The 11,930-nt window shown below is 47.6% G+C and overlaps 1 long non-coding RNA gene across 1 annotated transcript; it reads right to left on the reverse strand.

The window, feature by feature from the left end:
- Positions 1-868: 868 nt before the first annotated feature.
- Positions 869-5,922, reverse strand: LOC123834434 (uncharacterized). The gene is made up of 3 exons (XR_006788447.1): positions 5,855-5,922; positions 3,605-3,843; positions 869-957 (listed from the first exon to the last, which is right to left on the reverse strand). It is a non-coding gene; the product is annotated as an uncharacterized LOC123834434 (long non-coding RNA).
- Between the last annotated feature and the right edge of the window lie 6,008 nt (positions 5,923-11,930).

Here is an 11,930-nt window from a genome sequence, read left to right on the forward strand (position 1 = left end):
GTGCCTCATTTCAGGGCACAAACTTTAGAAAGGAGAATGATTGAAATCCATCAGGGCACAAACAAACGTCACTCCATGCTTATCAAATTGAATACTGAGAGTATTCCTGTCCCTTTGGAAAAGGGCCTGATGGTGTCTGAGTGTGTCTTGAGAGCCTGACTTTCTCATCCACATGCTGCCTGTGGCAACTGAGATATTTTGAAATGGTTTCAAGGTGGGACCCAGCAAAGCTGCCATGAACATTAGCCAGGATTGGAATGGAGAGCAAGGCCTTTCTGAAAATCATGCTTGAGACCCGTTCTTGTTCACTCAAAAAATCTTGATGGAGTGTTCAGTGCCCACCTGCAGAGCTCCACCTGAACCCACTTTGCTCATCACCACTGCCTTTTCCAATGGCTTGAGGGGGTGCTGGTGACTCCGGGCTGGCAGCCTGCGGAGGACGGAACTTAAGCTTGGGTTGGAGGCCCCGATTTTTCTATAACCAGCTGTGAGGACTGGATGAGACGCCTAAACTTGATAACAGATGCCTCACAGAGTCGTCTGTAGGGTTAGATAATCGTCTGCATGCAAGCACTCAGTAAATTAGAAGGCGTAGGAAACCCAGAGGCGTGGCACCCAGCATCAGCCGACTGTGCGTGGAGCGGGTAGCAATTAGGAGGAGTCCAGCACAGGCGAGGTCTTTGTTCGGAATGGCGGGTGGATGACCCGGCAGTCTTCACTGATCCCACCTGGCGCTATGCCGCCCACCAGGTCCTGCAATGGGGGGCATGGCCGCCTCTTCCCATGGCAGTAGCCCGCCTGCAGCAGGCTGAGTAGGCCTTCCCACAGTGCCCCCTCGAGGAAAGGAGGGCTCACTGCAGGAAGGCCACTATGTGCCGGCCTTAAGTCCTCTGAGATAGTCTTCCGTCCTCCCATGTGGGCCAGGGTCTAGATTTGCCATCTGGCTCTCGGAATTATCTAGAATAGAGATAAGAGGACAGTGTTGTCTCGGTTAATATCTGAGGACATTTATTCCAATGAAACCCCTTTCACATAAACTAATGAACGACCGCAAGACCTCACTGGGTGGGGTGGCCCCACTCAGAATGGCTAAGATAAGACACACATCTTACGTGTATGGGTAAGCACGTCTTTTATTGTGGTAAAATACACATAACATCAAACTTACCATTTTAATCATTTTTAAGTGGACAGTTCAGTGGTATTAAGTACATTCACATTATTATGCAACAATCACCACCAACCATCTCCAGACCATGTTCAGCGTCCCAAACAGAAACTTTGTCCCCATTAAATACTAACTCCCCATTGCCCCTCCCCAGCCCCCAGTAACCACCATTCTGCTTTCTGTCTCTATGAATCAGACTCCTTTAGGGACCTTATACAAGTAGAATCATGTAATATTTGACTCCTCTGACTGGCTTATCTCACTGAGCACAATGGCTTCAAGGTTCACCCATGTTGTAGTGTGTGTCACAATTTTATTCCTTTCAAGACATAATTTCTTTGGTGGTCACTACATATCAGATGATCTCTGGGCACTTTGGCTGTGAAGTTCCTGGTATCTATCTCATCCAACAGGTTAAATCTTCCCGTGTTCAGAGTACAAAAGAGCCATTAGCAAATACAGGATCATGTTGAAATGTGTGTTGCTGAGGTCACGGTCAGCTACATTATGGGCACCAGATAAATAAACGTGAGGTCATGTCTCACAAATGTGTTGTTTAAATTTCAGAAACTTCCCATTTCATACCAAATGACCAGCATTAGCCAACATATTTATGTTCAGACAGCACCAAAGAAGCCCTGCTTGAACTAAAATCTACCTCGTCTTCCAGGATAAAAGCATAAACAGGATCCTATTTAATTCATTTCCCCAGGGTCTTCCCTGTTAAATACATTTGCCATCAGTTCACTTGTCTATTCTCTACTTGGAAATGTCCCCACTAAGCAAAATTCTTTCTGACGCTCTTTCTAGGTAGACTACAAAGCACTATTAACCTTAGCTATTTCTGAAGGATTCTTTCAAGAAAAGGGCAAATATTGTGATTCACAGTTGATGGAAAATGAAGGGTTCTCCCGATAATTACTCAGTTTGCCTTCATTGTCACTTAACTCAGGATGAGAGGGTGTCCTGAGGCAGCCAAGGAGGAAGCTTCAGAAAACAAAGCAACATGTAAGATTAGGAAGGCATCAGGCGCCTGGGTGGCTCAGTTGGTTAAGCGACTGCCTTCGTCTCAGGTCATGATCCTGGAGTCCCGGGATCGAGTCCCACATCAGGCTCCCTGCTGAGCAGGGAGTCTGCTTCTCCCTCTGACCCTCCCCCCTCTCATGCTATCTCTATGTCATTCTCTCTCTCAAATAAATAAATAAAATCTTAAAAAAAAAGACTAGGAAGGCATCTTGCTTTTGCTCTGTATTTGGAAATGAACTTGACTGACACGGCATCTTCTGCTCTACCTATTTAACCTGCATTCAAGCATCAGTGCTACCAGCTGAGATTTCCTGGTCCTGACGGAAATCACAGTCTCACTGCACATCGTAGAATAGTACTAAGTAACTGGTGAGCCACAGATATCACCAGCTGCAATGGGTTGAATTCAGTCCCCCAGATAGATTCAAGTCCTAATTCTGGTACCTGTGAAGGTGACCTTATTTGGAAATAGGGTCTTTGCAGATACAATCAGGTTCAGATGAGGTCATTGGGCCCTCATTCAATATGGCTGGTGTCCTCATAAGAGGAAAATGCCACGTGAAGAGAGGGACACAGAGGGAAGAAGCCATGTAAAGACAGAAGCAGAGATTGGAGTAATAGAAGCTGCAAGCAGAGGAGGGCTGAGGATGGGGAGCCACCAGGGGAAGCTGCAAGAGGCAAGGAGGGGTCCTCCCTAGACACTCCCAGGGAGCATGGCCCTGCTGCCATCTTGATCTTGGACTCCTCCAGAACTGAGAGAATACATTCCTCTTGTCTTAAGCCACCCAGTTTGTGGTACATTGTTACAGCAGTCCCAAGAAATGAATACACTGGCCAAGTGTTCAGGCTACTTACTTGGCGAAAAAGTAACAAACCTCCAGTCTGATTTTGCAATTCACTCTTCATGTCCGAAAAGTACGATCTTAAACCCAAAAATATGGGGTTTTCAGATCCAGACCTGAACGGACATTTACACTTAAATGATCAGTTCTCACCTCCTCCTGTCTCATTTGTCTTGGGGCAGTTCTAGGGTATTTCCCTAAAGAAATTATCTTTTCTTCCAAAGGGCACCAGGGCCCCCAATTCTAAATGTAGACTGTGGCTGAGCATGGATGGTCTGGCGTGCCCCACCCTTCTCCCTGGGAAGGGCCAGCAAGTCCCTAGTCACCCTCAGTAAGGAGACCAGATGCTCAGTCCTCTGATGGATACACAGATGCACACCTGTCCCTGCCCCCTCAGCCCACTGTGGGGTGCTGATGGCTGTGAGCCTGTTTGCTTCATTGTTGCAGTTGAGCTTCTCTTCATGACTGAGTCAAGAGCAGGCAGGGAAGGAGCCTCCTCCACCATGCCGGTCCCTCCACAGGTTACACCGTCGTCCGTGCCAGGACCCCAAACCAGCTCCTTACCAACCTGGTGCCCACAAGAGCCCTCTCTGTGAAGGCCAGCAAACACTCTCCTTCGGCGACAGGACCGTGGCAGCTGCCAGCTGATTTCGGGGATGTGATTTCTATACGAGCCCCGGCACTGAGGCCAATCTGCCTGGGTTCGCGTCCTGCCTCTGCCACTTAGAGCTGGATGACCGCAGGCAGGTCATTTATCTTCTTGGAGTTTCCATTTCCCCACCCATAAAATGGTGTTAATAATAGTGCCTAAAGCAAAGGGCGATTGTAAGGGTTAAGTTAGTAAATATATGTAATGTGCTTAAAACCACAACAAGCACATAATGAGTGCTATGTTAATGTTCAGTATCATGTTATTAGTTAATACTAATACAAGGAATCCACCAAGGTCAGACCTCTGCCAAGTTAAAATGAAATCTGGAAAAAGGGTTTCCATGGGAGTCTAGTGGCTTCGACTGGATATGCTGTCAATAAACTGAGCAAGGTCAAGCTCGCAATGGCCTTTACCCCAAGAAGAGAGCTAAGAGTCTGCCAACTGCAGACTCAAGTTGCGTGCTTGTGTGTTACTCAAATCAAAAGGAACCCAAAACAGAAACCCCAAACCACAGGCCCACTGCATATATAACCTCCCTTTCGTTATATTGTTCGTTCAACAAACTTTTTACCAACTTCTTAACGTGTGTCAGACCCTAGCCTAGCTCTAAGAGAAATCAGAAAACGAATCAAGCTTCAAACATCACTTGAGAGACTAAAGGTTAAATATTCATCCATCCATCTGTTTGTCTGTCCGTCCATCCATCCATCCATGCATCTGTCCATCCATCTAATCTGAAGTATCTACTGGCTTCTATCATATCCACAAGGACAGAAGTCATCATAATTCGATGGAATGATTTTAGGGGTATTAGAAAATGCTCAAGACCTTCTTCTCCTCAATCCTCCTTTGTACCCTGATTGGTGTTTGAAATTTCACTATTAAATCTTTATCCTTTAGACTTAAAAATACCTCCTGGGTGGGATAAAATGTTAAGTTATAACGAGTCATTTGCACCTGAGAGCTTAAAAAAGGACCTAAGGGTGGACTTTGATGGCAGGTAGGAGAAACGAGGATGAGGGTCCTGGGTGGGAAAGGAGGGCTGGAGCCCCCAAGCCTAACCTCCCTGTCTGCCAATGGTCCTTCATGCAGCTGGCTCTGTGTGCGTGTAACCCCCACACTCCGAGGGGGCAGGAGCAGTGTCTGTCTTGCTCACCAAGCACCCTGTTGCTCACACATGCTGGAGTTCTATAAATCAATCAATCAATCAATAATTGATGAACCTGTGTCTTTGCCCTCTGGCCCAGGAGAGGTTCATTTGTCCGTCAGGAGCCAGGGTGAGGGCCATGGGCCTGGGAGCTTTCATACTTCAGCCCAGAACAGGAATGAATTGTTCCAGAGAAAATCAAGATTAATAAAGGTTTAACGAAAGTCTACAAAACATAACATGATGTCCACTTTGTTCATGGTTAAATGTAGTATTTATAAAAATATCATAATCTTTTCAAACTATTTAGAGTTCACATTTTGTCTGTCTCTGCAGGATTTCCCAAAAAGACACAATCAGTGCCAAGAAATCAAAGGCAGTTGTAAATTAAATGTGATTACTTGTAGCCAAATCACCCCCAAAGACAAAAGGATAAAAACCATCCTCCCAAATTCCCAGCATAAAATTACAGATCGTGCAGGTGCATTTCACTATAGATGATATTTACTGAATAGAAGAGGCTCTGGACCTATGATGGCTCTGAAGTAAAGATGATTTTGTTTACAACAGTTACTTCTAGAGAAGAGATTTAAAAAAGAAGCTGTGTGGATTTGGTTGTGGGTCAATCCTCAGTCAGTAATATCTAACAGATACTTCTGAACTGTTCCAAGCTCCCGGCACTTCCACGAGACGCCCCCTCTGCCATCACCTTCCTACTGCCAGTGACACAGAGGACAAATTCTGGTCCATGCTCAGAGCCCTTTGCCCACCACTGAGCTCCTTCATTGTCATTAAGCACCAACCAAAGCCATGCAGATCAAGGACTGCAGTGAAGAGAACACAGAAGCCTAAGTCCCCGCACTTGGAGCATCGTGATGGAATCAATGAGAAAGGGAGAGACACATGAGTCAAGTTAAATTGTGACTCTCAGCAATTCTGTATCCCAGAATGCCCAGAATGTGCTGGAGGCGTTCCCAGCACAGCCCCGTTCCCTCAGCCACCCTCGGGTGCTATCCTACCTTCCAGAACTATGCCCAGTCCTATCAGGTTCTCCAACAAACTTCTCGTGCATCCCAAGAAAGCCACCTTCTTCTTTTAGCACTGGCTTCACATTTCACCTTGTCCCTTATCTATGACTCGTAGCAAACTGTCCCTCCTTCCACACAGCGCCCTACGACACACCCAGTTCCACACTCTACCAACAGACATCACCTAAATGCCCGCATCTGCAATTGTAGCCAAAAAATAGAACACAGTTGCATGTTGGTCAAAATTCAATGGCTTGTGTCCAGAGCATAGCCTGCAAGTTGAGAAACTCTTTGAGTTGCTCAATTTGATAAAAGTCCCAAGCAATGTGGGGACGACTGCCAGGTGAGCAGCTCAGGGGAGGGTGGGAGGTCAGGGCCACAGGAGGGGATGGATCATGGGCAGGCATCAGGCTCTTTGCAGGGGAGCCACGCGTAAGGACGAAGAGGACGAGTGCATAGCCAACGGGCCCGGTGCAGGGAGCGTGGGCAGGTGGGCTGGTCTGACAGCGGACAACCTACGGCACTGGGCTGGGCAGTCAAGGCTTTATCCTGGCAGCCCTGGAGAGTCACCGGAGGGTGTTTGAGGGAGGAGAGGACTATGTTCAGATGTACCAGGCACTTTTCCAAAGTGCAGAAATGACATTTCTGGTTGGTCCTGAATGTCTGCCTTGGCCCGGCTGCCTCCCACCGCGCACAGGGCAGTTAACCCTTCAACCCTTAGCACATGTGCCCATGCAGGCCCTTCTCAAACGGCAAGGTAATGCTTTTCTCTCAGATACTCTGGCCTTGAAGCTTCCAGTTGGTGGAAGAGGGAAGACAGGAGGGCGGCAGCGTCCCCGAGGAATCCTTGTTTCACACGGGCTGGCCCCCAGCCAGGCACTGGAACAGCCCCACCGACGAGGGACCTGATGAAGCGGACGGGACTCGGGGCCTCTGCATGTGAGTTTGGGGTGAGGCTATGAGTCGGGAGGGTTTGGGGTGGACAGTCATTTGTCTGGGGGCTGTGAGGCCCCGCCGACCAGAGCCGTGGGCAGGCAAGGGTTCTCTTGGTGACGGGCAATATCCCCCTGTAGAAAGACAGCTGCAGGGGGCCTGGCGGCCCCTGGGGGGACCCCAGCAGCCGGGTGTGAGGGCAGCTGGGTTCCTAATGAGCCCAGGAAGGTCAAGACCCCATTCCTGAGTGTTTGGGCAGAACCCTTTCATCACTGGCTGGCCCCGGTCTGGGGGCAAGGACTAAGTCCATTGAGTGTTCCAAGGCGGCGTCAGCTTGAGCTCACGGTCACTGACCCTCTGCACTGTGACTGGCTTGTTTCTCCTGCAAAGAGGGCCAGGCGGAGCGTCCAGAGTTTCCAGACATGGGAGCCTTATCCTCCCCACAACCCACACCCCTCCCCGCCCACACACACACACAAGCACACATGCACGCATGGGAGAAGGGGCAGGAAAGTTACAGATCTCTCTTAATAAGGGTAAAACGGGGGAAATTCCATGCAATCTGATCCATGAGTTAATCCTTCAGCTACCTTGAACCCCACATTGCCAACAGCTGCCATGGTCTTCCCAGGATGGGCGGTCTTCCCGAGGCCTGCTGGGAGGGCCACAGGCAAAGTAGAAAGGGATCTGGGATTAGCGCCCTGACAGGGTCCCCAAACGTGGAGTCACTCAGGACACTGGCTTTTGGCTGCACATTCCCACCGAGAGATTTAATTCCTGCAGTTTTCAAGGCCCAAAATCTTTTAATTGCTCAGTTTCGTTTTGAAGTCTTGGGAAACCAGAGAAGAGCCCCATTGCTGCGTTCTCCAGCGACTCAGCACCAGGTCTGGGCTCAGCCTGGCTGTCCAGGCTGGCTTGGATGGAGTCAGGAATGGATTTATCCATAATGATGATACATCTTCAGCGCACAGGCCTTGTCTTCGTTGAGTGTCCTTACTGCACTTACAAGTTTTTACATATATTATCTCAGCATCTTCTAGACAGTTCTGGGAAGCAGCTGTTATGATGTAGATAGCCAGGTGAGTCATGTAAGGCTGAGCTGTTTGCCCAAATTAGCGAGCCTTGAAGTCGGCCTCCACTCTTATCTGGCACCATCTGTTCGGCAAAAATCTCTTACGGTTACCGTGTTTTACTTGCCTACATCTCTAATGGGACCAATGCTTTTCAACCTGTATAAAAAAAACAAATAGGGAAGAAACACAGATTCTTCCTTTGGTACTGTGAAAATGTTACTATAAGTATTTGTTTTCCAGTAATTTTTTTAGATAAAAATCAATACAATTGTCAATTCTTGTCTTTAAAAAAATCATTCCCTCACTTCTATCAGGGAATATCTTCCATTACACAGAACAAGTCTAAGAGCCTGTTTTCAAGGCTTCTTCCGATGTCTTTTTTTAAAATGCAGACCGTCCATCTTGCCAGTTCAGGAGTGATTCTTGGCGCTTTTAAACTCAAACATTCCTCCCTCCAGCTGATCTTCATATGCCTCACACTGTTTGCGGGACGAATGGCCGCCAGGGCAACAGGCTTTTCCCGGGGCTGCCAACAGCAATAACACACCGGGATTTTTCCACTGGGGGCCGTGTGCTGGGAGGGTGCCCGGGGCTTGCTCTTGGAGGGCTCCCGTGGGGGGGACTCTGGAAGGAACAAGGAGTAGCTGGGACTCTGGTGCCTCACCACTTCTCGCTAGGGGCTGGGGGCCCTGCCAGAGCGTGGGGGCTTGGACCAGAGTCTCCAAGAAGAAGCAAGCCACCCAGAGGCAGCTAGCCGTTCCCTCCTAGACTTGGACGTGCACACCCAATGCCACGCACACCTACAGCCCCCCTGGAACAAGAGGAAAGTGAAAACAGATTTAGAACGACAGGTCTGTTTCCATTGGAGGCCACTCTTGGGCACAGGAGATCAGCAATAGCTTTGTTTTCCAAAGGCTCCTCCTTGGCAGGTGTTTACAGAGGCATCTGGGCTACACTTAAATGAGGAAAAAATAAACACTTGCAACCGTATTTTTTTATTCTGCAGAACACTGCAGAAGTGTCTCCTGTTCCTTCCAACATCTCAATGAGATGTACTCAGGGGTTTAAGAGAGGAAAAATCCCAACGTCCAGTTCCTGGCTCCATCCATAACCAGTAGCACAGGCTGCAAGGGCCTGCAACTGCCAGTTCCCACAGGACCCCACCCTCAGAAGAGCCCCATGCTTGTCTGATGCACCGCATTAGCTTATATTTCGTTCATCTTGAAATTCTTAATGATTTTTGAACAAGGGGCCCCACATTTTCATTTTGCACTGGCTTCTGCAAATGATGTAGCCCATCCTGAGAACGGGCAAAGGTAAACTATGGTGGCCCATACTCTTCAGAGAAAATGCACAACATGGCCCTTTGTATATGTCTGAAGACTAAGCTAGAAACGCCGTGCACTATTTCATCTGCGAGGCTTTTGCCTTTATGAAGACTTCTGTAATCTGAAATTTCACACCTGACCCAATTAATTCTAAACTTCTTAAATATTTTAAAAGCACATACCTGGAAGTATCGCTGGTCTCCCTCCGAGGGCTGAGCCAGTCATATCCTTACCAATGTGAGTCTTATTCTTTGGGGCCAGGGACAGGAGGAGATTTGTTTTCAGGGGCCATCCAGGAAAATATAAAGGCCCTATGGGGTAACTTCTTGGCCAAGATTAATACATGAGGTGGGCTGAGTGCCCAGGAGGGGCTGGGGTCCCAGAAAGAGGACTGGGGTAGTAAGAGCAAATTCTGGGGGGTGCTGGGAGGGCACTTGATTGTCTAAGTTCTCAAAAGAATGTTCTGGGCTCATGTGCCCTATCCTGGTCCTCTCTTGAACCCATTACAATCATTTCATCAAAACTGTGCTTACGAGGGTCTGACGTTCCCTTCGTGTTGCTAAATCCAACGATCATTTCTCAGTACTCAGATTACTTGATTTGCCTGATGACTTGACATGTGCATCACTCTCTCCAATGTGGATCTCTGTCCTCACTCACTACTCGGGGTTGCCTCCTCCCTCGTGGCCACACCTGCGTCCCAAGCTACTGTCTCCTCCTCATCACCCAATCTCCAATGTTGGAGGGCTCCTGGAGCCACTGGGCAGGCTCTGTGGCTTGCATCCAGTCTCATGGCTCTTAATCCCACATCTATGCTGTTGTGTCTCAAATGGCCTTCTCCAGTCCACTCTCCTCCTGAACTCTGCATATCTACATCTAACCAGGAGCGTCCCCACCTGGGCAGTGATAGCCATCTCAAACTCAACATGTTCAAAACAAAACTCTTTCTGCCCTTCACCCTCCAAACCTACCCACCTCCTACTGTCTTTACCTTCTCAATAAATGGCAACTGCATTCTTCGAGCTGCCCAAGCAGAATCCCTGGGGCTGGGTTTGACACCTGTCTCTCACACCCCACAGCTAACCTGTCAGTGAACCTTGTCAGCCTCACCTCTTTTCAGCACCCACCTTTGTCCCTGCTAGCATCGCCTACCTGGATGATCACAGGAGTCTCCACTGGTCTCCCTGATTCAGCCCAAGTGTGACCCTGGACAAGTTACTTAAATTCTCTAAGCCTCAGTTTCCCTATCTGTAAATGAGGACAACAACATGCTCATCATAGATTTCTTAAAGGATTAAATCAGCTAATGCCAACAGACACACTTAGCAATGTTTGGCATATTGCAAACACTCAGTACATTTAGCTGTGATTGCTTTGACTCTTATCATTAATAACTAACAGCTTCTGTGCACCTGGGCTCAAAAAGCTAAATTTACAGAGAATGAACATTAAACGTAATTTTTAACTGTATTTTATTTAGCATTAATAAATCTCAGTCATATGTTTGCATTTGACACCACATTTTTAATCACTGCCATATATTCCCAGTTCAGTTTCACAGGCTTACAAAATTCACAGAAGACTTACCTTATTCATGGAGGTTTCCGTCCCAGCTAGGACAATGTCCTGTTGCTTGTTTTCATTTCTGTTTTGACAGTAAGTCCCAAAAGGAGGTCCCACTGAGCCTTACTGGACTTCCACAGGAAAGCCTGGCAGCATCCCACAGGAAAGGGATCAGTGGATTTATACACTTTTCCAGTCTGGAGAGGTTGAGTTATTTGATTGCTGTATGGGTTACTTACTGTAGTTGGCACTTGCCCTTGAATTTCCACAACCAAAGTCTTCCAAATTCTTCCTTCTCCATGTTCTCTAACCTCTCCTTAGATTCTGTCCTCTCTATACTTTGGGACATAAAGTTAACTACTGCCTTGTTGTTTTCCATGACAAATGTGAAGTCATCAGACTGTGCTCAATGCCTGTTCTGGGAAGGATCTCATATTCAGACATGAGTGCTTTTTTTCTACAACTCCCCGTGCTGCCATTCAGCTAGTCCCCTGTATTGATTTCCTAGGGCTGCTGTAACAAAGTCCTGGGTGGCTTAAAAAAACAGGAACTTATTCTCTTACAATTCTGGAGACAGGAGTCTAAAATCAAGGAGTCACCAGGGTTGGTTCTTTCTGAAGATTGTGAGGAAAACTGTTCCATGCCTCTCTCCCAGCTGCTGAGAGTTGCTGGCAAATCTTAGCATTTCTTGGCTTGAAGATACATCATTGCACTATCTGTGTCCTCTGTCACATGGTGTCCTCCCTATTTCTCCGTGTCTTCACAAGGCCATCTTGTTATAAGAACACCAGTCTTACTGGTTTAGGGGCCTACCCTACTCCAGTATGACCTCATCTTAACTAATTATGTCTGCAACGACCTTATTTCCAAATAAAGTCACATTCTGAGGCACTAGATATTAGAACTTCAACATTATCTTCTTGGGCAGGGGGCATAATTCAGCCCATAACATCCCTTATATAAAACTTTCCCTTGGAATATTTTAACTATGAATCATCTAATCATCATTTAACACTTTAGACAATACCCATGTCTTTTTACTTTTTTTTAAGATTTATTTATTTGTTTGAGAGAGAGAGAGAGCGTACGCAGGCACACAAGTTGGGGGAGGGATGAGGGAGGGAATCTCAAGCAGACTCCCCACTGGGCACGGAGCCCAACCCGGGGCTC

This window comes from Mirounga angustirostris, unplaced genomic scaffold (assembly GCF_029215605.1).
Source record: "Mirounga angustirostris isolate CCGP_5_RB_7025 unplaced genomic scaffold, mMirAng1.0.hap1 SCAF_1, whole genome shotgun sequence".
Lineage (NCBI taxonomy): Eukaryota > Metazoa > Chordata > Mammalia > Carnivora > Phocidae > Mirounga > Mirounga angustirostris.